This window comes from Cricetulus griseus (assembly GCF_003668045.3).
Source record: "Cricetulus griseus strain 17A/GY chromosome 1 unlocalized genomic scaffold, alternate assembly CriGri-PICRH-1.0 chr1_1, whole genome shotgun sequence".
Classification (NCBI taxonomy): Eukaryota; Metazoa; Chordata; class Mammalia; order Rodentia; family Cricetidae; genus Cricetulus; species Cricetulus griseus.
The window spans coordinates 124,872,822-124,890,108 of NW_023276807.1; the positions used below are offsets into that span (position 1 = coordinate 124,872,822).

General features: G+C 34.1%; 1 pseudogene; it reads right to left on the reverse strand.

Moving 5' to 3' along the window:
- Window positions 1-319: 319 nt before the first annotated feature.
- LOC100751129 lies at window positions 320-1,810 on the reverse strand (annotated as a pseudogene).
- Between the last annotated feature and the right edge of the window lie 15,477 nt (window positions 1,811-17,287).

A 17,287-nucleotide genomic window follows, 5' to 3' on the forward strand; every position in this document is an offset into this window, starting at 1 on the left:
TTAGCTTTAAAAAAGCAGTTTACTTTTGTTTCCACAGGAAACAAGAGGCTGTGAATTCATTCCAGGGTGATATGGATCTGGTTTGATCAGGGGAGACCTCTTGAAACTTGACAGGTGATATCTATCAATAAAGGTAATAGCTGTTTTTTTTTCTTACTCAAAATCATTTTATTTAATGAAAATGATAACTGGTGAGAAGTCAGTTCTGAAACCTTCACTGAAACACAGTCCTTTAACACCCACCTGCAGTCTCAGCACTCAGGAAGCAGGAAATATACTGCCAGCATCTGAGGAATTGCCTGGGCTACGTAATAAAACACTATATAGTTTCTTCAGATAAGCTGAAGCAGCATAGGTTATGTGGTGTCTCTTCAGGGCTCTTTTTGGTCTCATTGAGTATACTGGCCAGAGAAGCAATGTTTCAGTGGCCATTTAATTCAACACATCTGGTACAGTTCCATCTTCATCCACATCCTCAGCAAGTTCTACTGCATATACTTTGCAAACTAATTCTAGCCCAATATCAAGTTTCTTCGCATTACTGATATTACATAAATGGATTTTTGGCCAAGTTGAGATTCCAGTCTGGACATAGCTAGAGATCTTGGCCACCAATGGCTTTGAGTCAGCAAAGTGAGTGAGTCTCTCAAATTCATCTAGAGCTTCCTCTTCCAACTGTACACCTCAGGGGCAATTTGTGCCATACTACATTCTATTGCTTGAAAGGGAAGGCTCAGTAAGTCACTCCTGAGAGACCTGAGATCCTTCAGTGGGCAATCTCCATTATCTCCAAAGTCTACAAAATAGAGGTCCGAGTTCCCATTTTCCAGGGTGCCAAGAATCTGGGCTTGATACCAGGAACCATCTGCAGAATCAGGTGCTGCTACAATGTCCCCTACGTGCAGTCAAGACTATTTTCAGACAGACTATTTTCATATTATTATGTCATCTCAATGGTAAGTTGATCCAATTGGAGACTGTGGCAGCCAATGATTTGGATCCAGAAGTGGTTAGGGTGTTTAGAAGCAGAAACGTGGAGTTCTAGGTACTCATCCGTATGGAAGATGAAGTCAGGACTGGGAACTTAATCATGGACATCTCCGGACTGTTCTGGGCACCAGAATTCTCAAGACTGTCATCATTAGGTTTCTCCCAGGAACTTTCTTTTGGTCCTGCAGCAACCATATCACCAGCATCTTTGTGGAGAGGAGCCTCCAGAGGTACAGCTGGCCCCATGCTAGAACAGGTATTCTTCCATAAAGCTGCTTCACCAGCTCCAACTGGATCCATCACTTCTCTTCTCACATTGATTGGTAGTAATATCCCCTCTGATTCTTTATCACATGTAATTCTGACTCCAGAATCCTTACAGCTAGAAAGAATCATCTTGCCACCTCTCCCTATTCTGTCCACAGATCGCTGGGGGACTGAGAGTTGCTCAAATATCGGGGTATTTTCTCTCAGGATCTGATGGATTGCTGCTTGCAGCCTTGCACACCTGAACAGGAAAGCCACTGATTAGCAGCACTTGCACATTGCCTACGTCCTCCATGTCCACATCAATCCGAGCACCTGTCTGTTTCCTCAGCCTTTTAATATTGGCTCTTTGTCCACCAATGATCAGCTTCACAGCCTCCTGGGGAACTCGCATATCTATCTGAATATCGTATTCTCCAACTAATGTCAATATTTCTTCTCTGCTTTTCCTATATTGGCGGTATAGGATGTGGACAATTGCTGCACTTGCTGGGATTCCAAGGCCCAGGGCTATTTTTTGAATAGTGGACAGGCTTTTCCATGAAGTGGCCATTTTCTAGGGTATTCTCTTGTCTGGAGTCCGGAGCCATAGCCTTGCACCTTACTGTCCCCTCTTCCTGGTTGCTCCCAGGGCTCATCAGCTATTTTGCAGCCTCTTGCCATGCCCCCAAGATAAGTCTGCACCAATCAAAGCCTGTCTTGAAGACTGTCAATCGCACTCCTTCAGTACAGCCAATCCTTGCATGGGCAGGCTTGAGCGATGGATCAGGGGTTTCTAAGGCCAGCCTTGAATATAGAACAACACCAAAGCCTGCCTGACATACAGATGACCCCTGGTGATCAGCAGGAACTGCAGTCTTCACCAGATTGATGCTGCTGTTTTTTGGTAATAATTGGTTTTCCCAGGACTTATGTCATTATCTCAAAATTTTCTCTGGATCCTAAAAGTTACTTCACCCACATTCAGCAGACAGCAGTCTGGAGAACACTATACCCATACTCCCAGTAAATTGTGTAGGAGGCTTTTGACTCTTATGCAAATCATGGATGTTTGTTATGAGTTAGGGAAATATAGGAATATAGGATAAAAAGACAACTATTTCTCCATACCTTTCAAAGACTTACAGAATATGGCATTTAAAATGTTTTGTTAATTTAGGTCTATTTCATGACAGTGAGACATATCTGCTACTGGCAGTACCAATTTACTTCAGAGATAATGGGAATGGAAGGAACTCCTTATGGAGTGTGCTTTCAATGTGGCAAGGCTAGTCTTTTGAGCTAGAAGTACTTTTTTCTGGACTTCTTGACATTATGTTGTGTGAACTGGACATGCAGGATCCACATGAATGTGAACACTGACCTTTGCCATAACAAGGCCCTATGAGCTTTCAGAGTTCCTGTTTCACAAAAGAAACTGCCAGGCATTCTGCATGGCACAGAGGAAAGTGTCAGAAACTGGACACATTACTGAATATTGAAACACCTGAGAAATAGGCCTGTGGCAATGCCTGTAATGGGTTAACTTAATTGCATAAAGAAATTGTACACTTTAAAATAGTTATTTGTGGGCTTGGCATTTAGCTCAGTAACATAGCACTTGTCTTATATGCTGGAGGCCATATATTTCACAATTTCACACACACACACACACACACACACACACACACACACACACAAACACACACACACACACACACACACACACACACACACACGCATGGGAGAGTGGGAGAGAGTGAGAGAAAGAGAGAAAGAAAGAGAGAGAGATTTCAGCTCTTATAAAATTACATATGCTATATTTTAGGTATTTCCTTCCTTATCTTTATAAAAATTAACATTTTCACATTCCTAACTTTTGTGCATGGGGAATCTTGACTGAACATTCATTTTAAAGTATACAGTCTCTCTTGAAATAATGTTATTGAAATGACATTACAGTCAAGATCACTTGGCACCTAGTTATGAAATGGATAACCTAACTGGTTTTCCAAGCTCTTGGAATGTCTTGTAATTTATATTGATGTCAACTACTGGGTTATAGGTGATAGTTACCCTTATTCTAGGTAATGGTGGAGAACAATAGAAACATCACTGTGTTTATACCTCAAACATCTTAGATATGTTATATATCCTTATAAAATGATATTTAAGGTTTTGCAAAACAGTTAACTCAGAACTTTTATACATATATATAAGGTGAATAGATTACCTGAAACCATTTTATTCTTCTTTTAGGAAGATCAAAATTGTGATTAGATTAATTTTATAACCAATTAAAATTTGAGAAATTAAATTTCATGACAAAAATATCTTATAAAAATTAATTCTGGAACATTTGGTGATTTATAGGGACACTGGAAGTGAATATTTAAAAGCAACACTACAATGGGAGAACAGATTGCAAATTGGCCCCATAAATCATTTGGAAACATTTGCCTGTTTAGTCTATATAAAATAATTCATACTCATTGTGAATAAACATTATTTTTCAAAAACTTCTGTACCTACTTTTCTATGCATCTTGTTCTGACATGCACTGTCACTGGGAAGCAAAACGTACATACATATTTGAATAGTCAACAACACTTTGTGCTTATATAAGGAAGACATTGGACTTCTCTTTCACTAATTTAATTAGCCCATGACTGGAGTTCTTGGTGTGTGGTTTATAACATTGTGTCTCTGTTATGCTATCCATTGTGTATTCTTTGCCTGATCAAAAGGAAATATATTACCTGTTGTTATGTTGTGATGTGATTTTTAATTTTTCCTCTTCTTATTTGATATAATTTGTAGCTTGTCTTGTCCAGCTAATCAGACCACAAAAAAGCACACTTTTCTTTTTATGATTTATCATTCTGTTTTCTGTCAGGCATCATGTTCCTTTTCTCCTAATGCTTAAAACAAATTGTTATTGTATTTACTTGATGGTAAATAACTGTTATGAAACTGAGACAATTTAACTTCATGATACATAGTAAATACATTTGTTAAATGATCTGTCATTAACCTCTTTTAATCACCAATTAGCCCCTTCCTTGTAGTATAGAAAAATATCTTCTAACCAATTTTATATTTTAACATTTGTGATAAAAGTTTTCTGATGGACACAATCAAATAAAAATATGTTTTTCTTCTAACCATTTGCATTCCACGTGATGAGAATCTATATACATTTTCCAGAGACTTGAACATTGTATTTGTAACCCATCTTATCAAACATTATATATTAGCCTATAGGTTGCTCCTACCTTGTTTCCATTCTTTATACTATCCTGTTATATAGTGTATTAAGTGCATTTACCTGATCCTGATTAAGAACCACTAACATTACTTCCAGTTGCTTTCAACAGCTTCAGAAAATATTGAAGATACGGCTTACTCTACATTGGAAGATGGTTCAACACTTTAGTTACAAAATGCCCCAAATTTCCAAGTGTATATCCAATGATAGGTTCTACATTATGCCCAACTGCTATCTGTGAAGGTTTTGATATTTCATAATCCCATTGACAATGAACATGCCTGTTACAAAAGACATGTAAAATACTTGGGTTTTTATTTACCTTGATAGTTTTTGTTGCATAGTTTGTTTGGCTTGATTTTTCTTTTTCTAGGATTTTTAGAAACAGGAATATTTCCTAGCCTTGAATACTTTGGATGTTGGTATATATATATATATATATATATATATATATATATATAGAACACTTGTCAGGCCTCAACTTTATGGCACTTCTCTGCCTTCTGTCTTCCCCTGTTTAAGAATGCAGGTGTGCATCATTTCATATGACCTGCCAGGTTTAAAAGTAAAGTGAAATTCAAGCTTTCTGATGCCTCATCTTACTGTTTAATTCAGTTTGGAAAACATACACATGAGTCACATTATATAAACTGATGCCTGTGTTTATGTATTTGGAATATGTATGTTCAGATTGTGTGTGTGAATACAGATATATATGTAAAACATTAATGAAAAAGGAGGTCATGGATTTACAAAAGTGCAAGAAAGGAAATTTAGAAGGCTTTGGAGGGAAGAAAAGGATGGGAGAAATGTAATTATACTTAATTTTAAAAGACATAGGATATATAATTACATAGTCATTTATATGTTTTGTATATGTATATATGATTATAGAAAACATTTTATATATTTATGTATATAAATTTTTAGAATAATATAAATGGTTTGCATTACACATATATTATTATGTACTTTAACACATCTTTTTCTGTTTCCTATTCTTCCTCTATCTGCCCCAAATCTGCTCTGGGTTTTTCACGAAGAAACGTGAACTCTCTTTCTGCATGTACTTGGTTAGCTTTATAGAGTACTTTGCATGACTTCCCTCCTTAAAGTTAATAAAAGAGAGTTAACATTTTTCATGCACTTGGGGATTTTTGTAAGCTGCCTTTTCATATCTTTGACATTTTTCTGTGAGTTGTTTTTGTAACATATATCAAAAGGTGCTGACTCAGTCTCCAGAGTGCCTGATTTCAAAGACTACTGTTTTCTCTGACATAGTTTTGGCAGCTTTCTTAATCAGTTTCATGACCAGAAATCTTAATAGTTGTGTGCATACTGAGGAGATGTAAAACTGTATGGAGAATTATACTCATATAAGCAACAACTAATATATATGAATATATATGTGTGTATGCATATATGTTATGTAAATATGTTATGTTATGTAAATATTACCACTAAGTCCTATAATCTTTCAATCAATATTAATTATCCTGCTAGCTGTTTATTTAGAAGTCTTAGTTGAATATCACATAATTTTATCTTGTCAAATTGTATGTAGAAAAATATAATTTTTTCCAATTTGTTGAACTAGTTTTAGCTACTCCAAAGCCTGTTTCTTCTACAGATGGACATAACACATTTCTTTAAACTTTATGCTACAAAACTTCATCTTTTGTAATGGTCTATAATGTTTTACTTCCTATTATCTCGTTGCCTTGCTGTTGTTTTAACATTCAAAGTTTATAGTGTTTGGTATATTAATTCTCTATTCTTACCCCATAAACTGTAGTTATTTATTACAGAGATTTTTAACTTTTATCATGTGTCTAACTCAGGTTTAAAATTACAATATCTGCAAAAGGAGTATCTCTTACTTTTTCCTCTTTAATTTTTGTACCTCTAATATTGTTTTCCCTTTCAAGTGCATTTTGCTACTAGCTAATATTTTAAGTATTTGCATGATATCAATGTGACATATTTTGATAATTTTATAGTTATTTGCAATTCTTTAAACCTCTGATTAATATATTTTACTATTGAGACTATGTTGTCAGAAAATCATTGTGTAGAAAAGGTTTGCTTTGAAGTCATTGAAACACACATCTCTTTTTCTGGAATTTAAGGCATGTGGCATCAAACCTGGAAATATACTATTTTTTCATAAGTTCAATCAAGAGATTTTCTTTTAAGAGTATCCTTTACATTTTAATAAAATTATCTGAAGGGAGTTCCTATATTATAAATGTAGAAAGCAAAATATATACCATATTTACAAATGACATAAATTTTAAAATAAATGAATATATTGCATACAAATCATTAGCTGTTTTTTGCAATGCTATAACATAGAAAAGTAGAAATAAGCTCTTCTATTTGCCTATGAGTTCACTGCTTAGCTGTGCAACTGTACTAGTATGATACAGCTCAATTTGATTCTGTGACTTGTTCTATGTTAGGTGTGGTTCAGATAAGCAGTTTTGCTATCTTAATTATGTTTTCTCCAGTGTCTATTCATTTTCCTTTGTTTTGGACAGCATGTATTCTCAGTTCTTCTCTCCATGTTTTATTAATGTTAATCCTGTTGTACCAGGTTTTCTCTGTGGTTGATAGATGAAAGAAAGACAAGAGAAGAAGGGAGTGAGGATCCTAGAGACTAAAATTCAGAACAGCACATTTTCACTGTGGCATATTGTATTGTCAGAGACAGTCTCTGCACCAGCCTACATATGTGAAGTGAACTAAATCTCTTCTTAACAAGAGCTGAAGAGTTGCATTGTAAAGGGGGCTTAGAGTTCATTGTGAAGGCAAATCAATGGCTTTTCAATACGAGGTGTCTAGGTAACACTTCATGTAGGACAGAGAATTAAAGGATGAAGGATAGATCTGGATAATGAAATGGACAAGCAAAAAATTAGTATCCTTGTCAATTGATGTGTTATTCAACAGAAATACATACATATGAATCATTCTTGATGTTGAAGATATGAGTAATGAATATTTAAGTATCACATAGTAAATTAATCCTAAAAGAAAACAAAGTGAAAAATAAACCATTATATATATATATAGGTGAAATTGTCAGTGAATTATTTGGGGATTATTTTCTGCAACTCTCATGTTTGTTCTTATCATCTCTGCATATTTAGACAAATTATTTTGTCAGCTGTATATGTTAATGGAAAGATGATAGTTTTATATCACCCAACTGAATGTTAACACCTTCAATAATCCTCTTTTATTCACGAGAAGAGAGTGCATAAGGAATCTAAAATATTTGATCTGAAAGGAGCTGAGAGTATCATGGTAATTACTATAGAAAGTTCAAGTAGATAGATGTTCTGGGAAACCAATGACCAATTCAGTTACAGGGATTTTATATATGTTTGGTAATGTGTTCAAACATCAGCAAGACAACAGATAATATGGCACATTTACGTAGTGGAGTATTGCTCAGGTAGGAAAAAAAAGTGACATCATGAAATGTGCAGACAAATGAATGTATTTAGTAAAAACCGAGTGATGTAACCCAGAGTCAAATAGATAAATTTGTAAGTATTCACTTTTATGTGTATACTATCTGTTAAATAAGTGATAACTGCACTACAATTCATAGTCCCAGAGAGGTCAGGTATAGTGCAAAGGAATAGTGGAGACACATATATCTCCTTGGGAGGGTGATATAAAATACACAATACAATCTCCAAAACTGAGGGAGTTGGAGTCCCAACTGGTCCTCTCTTGTCACCAAATGAAGCTTCCACAAACAGAACTGTGTTAATCCAGTTTGTTGTTGGACAAATGGTCACATAGAACTAATATAACAATCCTGGCCATCACCAATTAATGTGTTGCTGTCTGAAAACTGACAGAAAGGCCCCATTGCTGAAGGCAACACACAATTCACTGAACATGTAGAATTCAATGCTATTCTAGTGTCTTTGGTATGGAAAGTTAGTCTCCATCATACTACTAAGAGAGAAATAAAAACACAAACCAAGCCATAAAACTTTTGATCTACTGCATAATGCTAGAGCAATGGTGACACAAAGTTTGTGGTAGTAACCAACAAATGTCTGATTTGACTTAAGTTAAACTTCAGGGTGGAACCCCTATCCAAAATTGTTTGGGTGTTCAAGAGAACCAGAGTTAGATAGCCCAGAGACAGGGTAAAATCAAACACCACTAGTCTAAAAAATATGTGGCAATAAAATGATTACTAATGATAATCTATTATGATGAAAGAACAGACTGGTACCTTATTCACCCATCATTAGAGAGGCTTCCTAATGTAGCAGATGGTGATAATATAAAAAGACTACAGATGATAAAAAGCTAACTCATAGCAAACACAATTCTAAAATAAAGGAATGAATAGTTTTATCAGAAAGAAATGATATATTTGAGGAAACAGATAATTTAATCTAAGGTCCCTTTTCCCTTCTGGGTTCCTCATCTCTTCAAAACACCCCAACCCCACCTAAGGAAGAATATTACATGTCCACCTTCAGAGGACAATTTTTTTCAAATTCTAAGAACTACTAGCTTATTCTTCATAAGGTTGAAGTACAAATTCTTTCATTCATTTCTCAAAAACAGTGTAATCTTTAATTTCATTTGTTTTATACTTCCTTTTAATTTTATATCCTGCCTCTTTCAAATATATAAATGAATGCACTTAGTGATTCCTTTATTATTTTGTTATCCTGTTTTCTTTCTTAAATAATTTTAAGGGAAAATTTACATAAATTTAGCCAGAGATCTGTAAACTTTCCAAGGAAAGAGCATGTCATAGATTTTTATCATTTTTGTCCTCAAAAGCATAAGGCAGTTTGCTATGACATTTTCTTTGGCTGATTTCACTGTCAGTTCACAGAACAAGTTTATTTCAATCAAAGCTAAGCAGACTTAATGTAATATGACTTAAATATACCAAGTAAAAGACTGCCTTGAAATGAATGATATAAGAGTAGCAAGAAGTTAAAAGAAAGTGATTATGAGATTTGTGAATAGCATCAGAAACAAAGTGAATGTTACTGAATATAACTTCTAGAAGCAAATAACATGTATCTATCCTTTCAAATATCTAGAAATAAAAATAGTTGACTCAAAATGTGTTTTCTATTTATATTTTCTCTATACACAGAGTAGAAATAAATATTGTATTATGTTGCTTTTTGTAATTATTTATCACTGCTTCCTATTGATATACTAAAACTATTTTGTCTGCTCTGATAAATGGTCTCACTGTGTATCAGTTGCAGGTTTTGAATTTATCATGTATATGAGGCTTTCCTAAATGCACAGATGTTTTCCTACTGTGCCCCCATATCCAGCTCAGCATAATAAAATGTTTAGAAAACAAAATCAAAAGTGGGAATAAGTAATAACTAGAAATTTTAGGATGAATTCATTGTCCACATTAGATCACTCATTTTATACTGTTTTAAAATTTTATATCTTGACACATTTAGCACTCCAATAATCTTCATTTTATATATCTGTGTAATTCATTTTTCCATCTGCAATATGGTATATTTCTTTTAATATAAAATGATGTCCATAGTTATATACCATATAATAATAAAGGTACACTACTTTCTTCTTCCTTACATAACATAGGTAACCTGATAACAGCAATTTATTATAGTCCTATAAATCTAAGATTATTGCTGCCACATGTAAGAAGAGTCACAATCAAGTGAGTAGCATTTTACTCCATGGGCACTTTCCCAGGTACAGATCAATTTGACATTCTAATATAATGTTTCTTACAACATTTTTGAACCAACCTGTGGGTGGGGTGAGATGCTTGTTTTGAAAACACAAGGAACTCTAGAGATTAGAGGATCCAGTGTGTAATCAGTTACCCACCCGTGTGTTAAAGGAACTGTGGGAATGAAGAAAAACTCAACTTCAGCTAGTAAAGAGTACACAAGACTCAAAACCTAGAGTAAATTCTGGGAATTTGCATCGATTTATTTTTGTTTTTATTCATGATTAGCTGTGTGTGTGTGTGTGTGTGTGTGTGTGTGTGTGTGTGTGTGTGTGTGTTTGTTTGTCTACATGTTACTATGTAGACTGGCATGGGGGTACATAGAGAGGCTAGAAGATGCTGTAAAACGACCCAGAAATGGAAGTACAATAAATTGTAATCCACAAGACCTGAGTGTGGATTAGCTGCCATCCTCCTCACCATAATTATCTATGCTGAACCATTGAAATATATGCCTAGCCCAAAATTTGTGTTTTGAACAATATTAATGAAAGTCTGTGCATTATGTAGCATCAGTTAGAATTCACAGAAACTTATTTATCTATTAATGTTGATAAATAGCTACTTGATTGATTGAAAGCTACTATCTAACTGATTTGATTGACTTAAAATTATACTGAAAAGGATATAATTGATTCTGTATACTTTGTTGTGTCATAGGATAAAATATTAATGCAAAAAGGAATACACACACATGCGCACACAAATGAGAAAACAGTGTATATTTCATAATGCTGCATTCATTCAAAATTTGCCAATCATGATGAGAAAATATCACATATAACTATGAGAAAAATATTAATGGTGAAAATACCTTTAAATTGTCAAGAATTAGAATAGGATCAGACATTTGTATTGAACAATTACCAAAGATGGCGAAGGAAATAGGGAGATGAAATTATTCTAATATGAAATTTCTAGTAAAAATGCATTAATTCTAATCAAATAGAGATTTGATGGCACCATAGTCACTTAGAAGTTACAGACAAAAAATCAGTAAAGTAAAACACAGAAAGCTACCAAAAGATAAGATAGATAAATTAATTAGATCCAGGGATTATTCGACATAATTAATAGCATGGTGATGATTTGTCTATGGAGCTTCACATAAAAAGATGAGAGACTGGATGAATGAAAAATAACATGAAAAAGAAAATTTCTCAAATTTGATCAAATTTAATAAAAACTCACAGTGTGCAGTTTCTACATGTTCTTTTCATAGAAAAGCATAAAAGAAGATAATGTAGAATACTATAACCAAAGCACACTACTAAAAGAATTCCACCAGCAAACAGTAAAGTAAATTCTATATATATATATATATAGTAATAAAAGTAAATTTTACTAAAAGAATTCCACCAGCAAACAGTAAAGTAAATTTTCCGACACCAGGTTATAATCAACCTTTCCAAGAAAAGTACTAGAAGAATCAGCCAAAACAATAAATCAGCTTCATAAATTTTAATCAAAAGACTAAAGGACATGTAAAAACATATATAAAAAGAAATAGATATTATTGAGACTATTGCTACTTTATAAATGACTCATTATTATTTCCTTCTGTCTTCCAAAGTACTTTAAATAATCATATTGTTAAAGTCCTAGTAATCTTATTTATTGCCGCATGTACATCTCCATTCTTAGAAGACTTATTGATATTTATTTTAAGAGTTATTATTAAGTATGCAATCAACAATAAACATCATTTCTGTTTTAGAAATATGACTTGTTAAAATTTCTAGCAATATTGACAGATACATTCACATTTAATCAATTTTCATAAAATGCATAAAATGCATTACAGCTGGGAAAAATCGTAAGACCAAGTGAGATGGCTTTAAATTTAGCAATATTAGAAATATTAGAAAAACTTTCTTTTTCTTTTACTTTCTGTTGGTATGTGTTTCACTAGAATATATGAATGAGGAATAAACATAATGACTCATAAAACTATTTAGTGTACAATATAGATGTTGGGAAGTATCACATCTCTGCTTCATCGATGCATTTATGTTTTTTATTATTGGCAGAATACTGAATAATACTTTGTCTACCAGCAGGTTTTGTATAATTGTGGCGTGTGTGTGTGTGTGTGTGTGTGTGTGTGTGTGTGTGTGTGTGTGTGTGTGTGTTTCTAGTTAATGAACTCAGCACTTGTGCATATTATTTACATGTCTGAGCTACATCTCCAGTATTTTTCTGGGAGTTTGGGATTTGAAAGACTATTAAATTTCCTCCAACTGTCTTTACAGTTGATGTTAAATTCATTCAAGAGCAATAAGTATTCACAATGTCATAGAGAGTTATGAAGTATTTGTATTTTTTTGTTTTTTTTTTTGAGACAATGTTTCTCTGAGTAGCTTTGGAGCCTATCCTGGCACTCACTCTGGAGACCAGACTGGCCTCAAACTAACAGAGATCCTCCTGCCTCTGCCTCCCGAGTGCTGGGATTAAAGGCGTGAGCCACCAACACCTGGCTGTATACGTATATTTAAATTTCCGTCAGGAAACATAATTTTATAATTACATTATTATTGTATTTTTGAATAATAAGTATTTATGTGTGGTTACAAATCAGTAAAGCCACAGCACATATGTAAAGATCACAGGACAAGTGTTGGAAGGTCGTCTCTTCTTCCACTGTGGGTTCTGGGAATCAAACTCTGGCTGCCAGGCTTTCTGCTGCAAGTGCTTATCTAATGGGGTTATATTTTCTGTCTGAGACAAAGGCTTTCTGTTGTTCCAAGACAGAGCTTAATGTAGATTGTGTGGCCCCAGAGCTACACTAAGTTCCTGATCCTCTAAACTGCACCTCTGGAGTGTCTGTGTCTCTCCCACCCTGCATTAGGCAGTCTTGGAACTGGGACCTCTTTAATGCTATGTTGGATTTCTAGCCATCCTGCATTCCAATCAGGAAACACATTTTAACCAACATGTTACATTTTACTTCTCTATTTAACTTCAGTGTTTTTTCTTATAATGTTACCTTCCCAATTAATATTATTTTACTACATCTTAAATATTAAAAAGAGTATAATGTCCTATTTTACAGTGAAAGGTAGGAACTTGACTACTACATAGCAAAGTCATCTTCTATGTTCTTGGGACAAGATGATAGATTTTAAATTCATATGTTGCTTCTCCCCATTTTCTGTTACATTTTATCTGGATATTTGAATCAGTAAAATTTGATTATCTCAAGTCCTGTACTGAAAACATATAATTTTATAAATGGAAGTTTCTGTTTAACACTTCAAACTTGGAGACTGTAATATACAAGGGGTTAATCTCTGAGAGCTTCAATTCTGGACAATGGGCCACATTCAAGTGAGAATCTGGAAGATGGAGAAATAGTCTTAAACAGAGAAAACTTTTTGAAAAACAACCAATCCCTAAATTGCTTATCCAATACTAAACATTTAAAATATTTCCAGAAGATATGTTACATGCAATGACATCCATATAACAAATACTTATACATACCATAGTTGTTTTAACTTATCATATTGATACTTGACTAAGGGAAGTCATGTTTGCAACATAAACGTATTTAGAAATGTGCACAATGTTTTATTTCCTATTAGGTATTGAGATATTAAATCAGAAACAATGTATGATACTGTCTAAAAATGTGTAGCTGTATTTACATACAAGAAAAATAGTGACCCTGATAATGTTAGCATTTAAGTCTATAGAGTCGGCTGACCTGTTCATAATACCTGAGAAATGGATTCATTACAGATATTCATCAGTTGATAATTAGATAATGAAAACATGAATATATAATACATACATACATACATACATACATACATACATACATACATAAGAGAATATTACTCAGCTTTAAAGAAAACAAAAATAATAAATTTGCATGTAAATGAAACAATTATGTTAGGGATATATATATTGAGATCCCAAGAGAAAATTTCGATGTTCTCTCATCTGAGAGTCCTAGCTGTAAATCCTGTGTGCGTGTGTGTGTGTGTGTGTGTGTGTGTGTGTGTGTGTGTGTGTGTGTATAAAACCCATGGGACATTTGTTCAGGACTGACCACTTGTTAACAGACAAACTAATTAGGTGCTCATACCTTGGAGACCCTGGTTCTCCCTGTCTCAACAGACTTTGACTATCTGTAACACTTCATCTTTGGAAGAGACCATACCCCCTATGTACATTGGCATGACATTTGATTGTTTTTGGGTGCAGCTTTCCAGTAATATATAGAAGATTCAAATCTCTTAATATTTCAATTACCTTTTGCAATTTCCCCTGAGCCTTAACTATATGGCTTGCACTGCAAATGGTTGGTTACCTCACAGTTACTGATTATCTGCACTGATCAGAAGTGCATCTCTGTAGTAGCATCCATTTATTGGAACAACAAACAGAAACTTATGTAATTGGAGGTTAGAATTTCACATGCCAGTACTCTATTTACATTACTTCTACCTCATCCTCACTAGCCCCCAACTCTACACACACACACACACACACACACACACACACACACACACACTTCCTTTAAACTTCATGATATCTTCTGATTTCATTATTATTTTGCACAAATACACATTTACACACATACACACACACAAATTCTATTTAGTGTTGTTCCTATGCATATCTGCTTATGGATGAACACTTAGGATTGGCACATTTCTGCCTGGAGAGGACAAATTTTCTGTTTGCATCCATTAGTTGTCTGTATCTCTTTATCTGGGAATAGCAGGATCATGATGTTTAAGGAATAAAGCCTTTGGACTTGTCTTCATGCCCCCAAATTTCATTCGAACAGACATTCCCTCATTATTTAACAGAATCTTCCTTCTTATATTTTAGAACTGGCCTCTAAACTCACATTACAGTCCACATTTTTTCTAATCATGAAAAACAGCTGCCCTATGTGTAACCAAGGCTAGTTGAAAGCCTCAAACTGAAACAGGATATACATCCATTGCTCCTAATAAACTATGTAAGTGTAGTAATTTCCTTAACCATACTGCTTCTCAGGTCCCTCATGTATGTAGGACTGAAAATAATAGCTCAGATTTATGGAGCTATATAAATAATATGATTCTTAAATATTAAATAATATTTAGAATGGTATTAGCACTTAAAAATATAATTTATTTAGTATTTTATCTGTAATGCATTTTAATAAAAAAGACACATAAACAATTAAACAGTCATCCATTGTCTATTCAGCCAATATTCCCTAAACCTCTCTTCAATTTTTATTTTGTTTACTGTTGAAAATTATTGCTTTATAGCCTGAAGAATTTTTTCCGTAATGGAATTGATTCCTTAAAAGTAAATATGAACTCAAGAAATACTGGTAAACATGTTCACATGACTATAAATCAAGAAATTATTTCAGCAGCTACCTTCTGAAATTAGGAGATGAGAAACGATAATTATCTTTTGCAGAAAATATTGCTAGCACTATAGAGAAATATATAGATGTTTATGTAGCTGTAGCACATTACAACAAAATAGTTAATATTTAAAATCATAACAGATTACATAATAAGAAAAAGAAAGTCTTGTTTTTCACACAAAGAGGGAGAAAAAAGCAGATGATCTCATTGACTATTGTTTTTATATGAAGGACACAACAAATACTTTACCATGAAATGACTACCAGTTTGACCAAATAGGGATGATTGAGGAAAATGTTATCATATTACTTTACATGATTATGTGCATCTGAGAGCTATTGTTGTTATTTTGAATAAAGTTGTACACAGCACTTTAATATAATTAAACCTTTATGAAATATTATATATCATATTCAAAAACAAAACTGTCAAATCACTAAATCAAACACTATGAAAAATTCTGTAATTATTTTTCCTTACATTAAGCTTATTGTACAGGATGCTCTATAATTTAATTACAAACTAACAAATGTACTAAGTGAACAGTTCTGAATGAATTGTAAAGCTAGCCAGGGCCTAAGTCAAGACATGAAGTTAAATTTAAATGGCTATAAGTCACTGCTACTAACCATCACACACACACACACACACACACACACACACACACACACACAGAGAGAGAGAGAGAGAGAGAGAGAGAGAGAGAGAGAGAGAGAGAGAGAGAATACTGTATTTGAATTCTTCAGTCTATAAAAACTTAAGAAGGGCTGGGTGGTGGTGGCATGGTGGTACATGACTTTAATCCCAGGTCTCAGGATTTAGAAGCAGAGAGATCTCTGTGAGCTTGAGGCCAGACTGGTCTACAGAGCTAGTTTTAAGAAAGCCAAAGCTACACAGAGAAACCTTGTCTCCGAAAAGCAATGAAGAAGGGAAGGAAGGAAGGAAGGAAGGAAGGAAGGAAGGAAGGAAGGAAGGAAGGAAAAACCAAAAACTTACTGAGGAACTAGTAGATGATGGAATTGTAAATCTCATTACACCATTGAGTGCTCCTAAATATATGTCACTGTAAGACAAGGTAAGTAAGCCTATTGACAAAAGTAACTATAATCTGAAGCTTGATGTGATACTGAAAACATTCCAGCAATTCCTGGTAAGCAGTTACAATTTTCAGAAAATACTACATTAAGGAAAGAAGAAACACTTTCCCTTGCAAAGAGATTATACTGTGCTTCAAGGATTAGTAAGCACAGACCAGATCCAGTTCCAAGAAGAAACAGTGGCTGTGCAGGCTATTTAGAGATATGCTGTGCTAGCTAAGTAAATGCTTGGGAAAGTGTGGTGATGGATTTTTGGAGGCTGGTGAGGTTAAAGACACCGGAAAAAAATGGAAAAAATGGAAGTCTAGGCTATCAGCTTAATAAGTCACTGTGAAGCCCTGCTAACTTTCTTTTGAGTTTAAAACCATCTTTCATCCCCACACCAAGGTCAGTGAACTAAGGCATCATCCTGACCTTGCATTACCACATTCACCTCCTTCAAACTCAGAGTCTGACCTGTTTTATATTTCACTTAGAATACCCAGAGATGTCTGAATTGCCTATTACACCATGAGAAGAAGAGGTT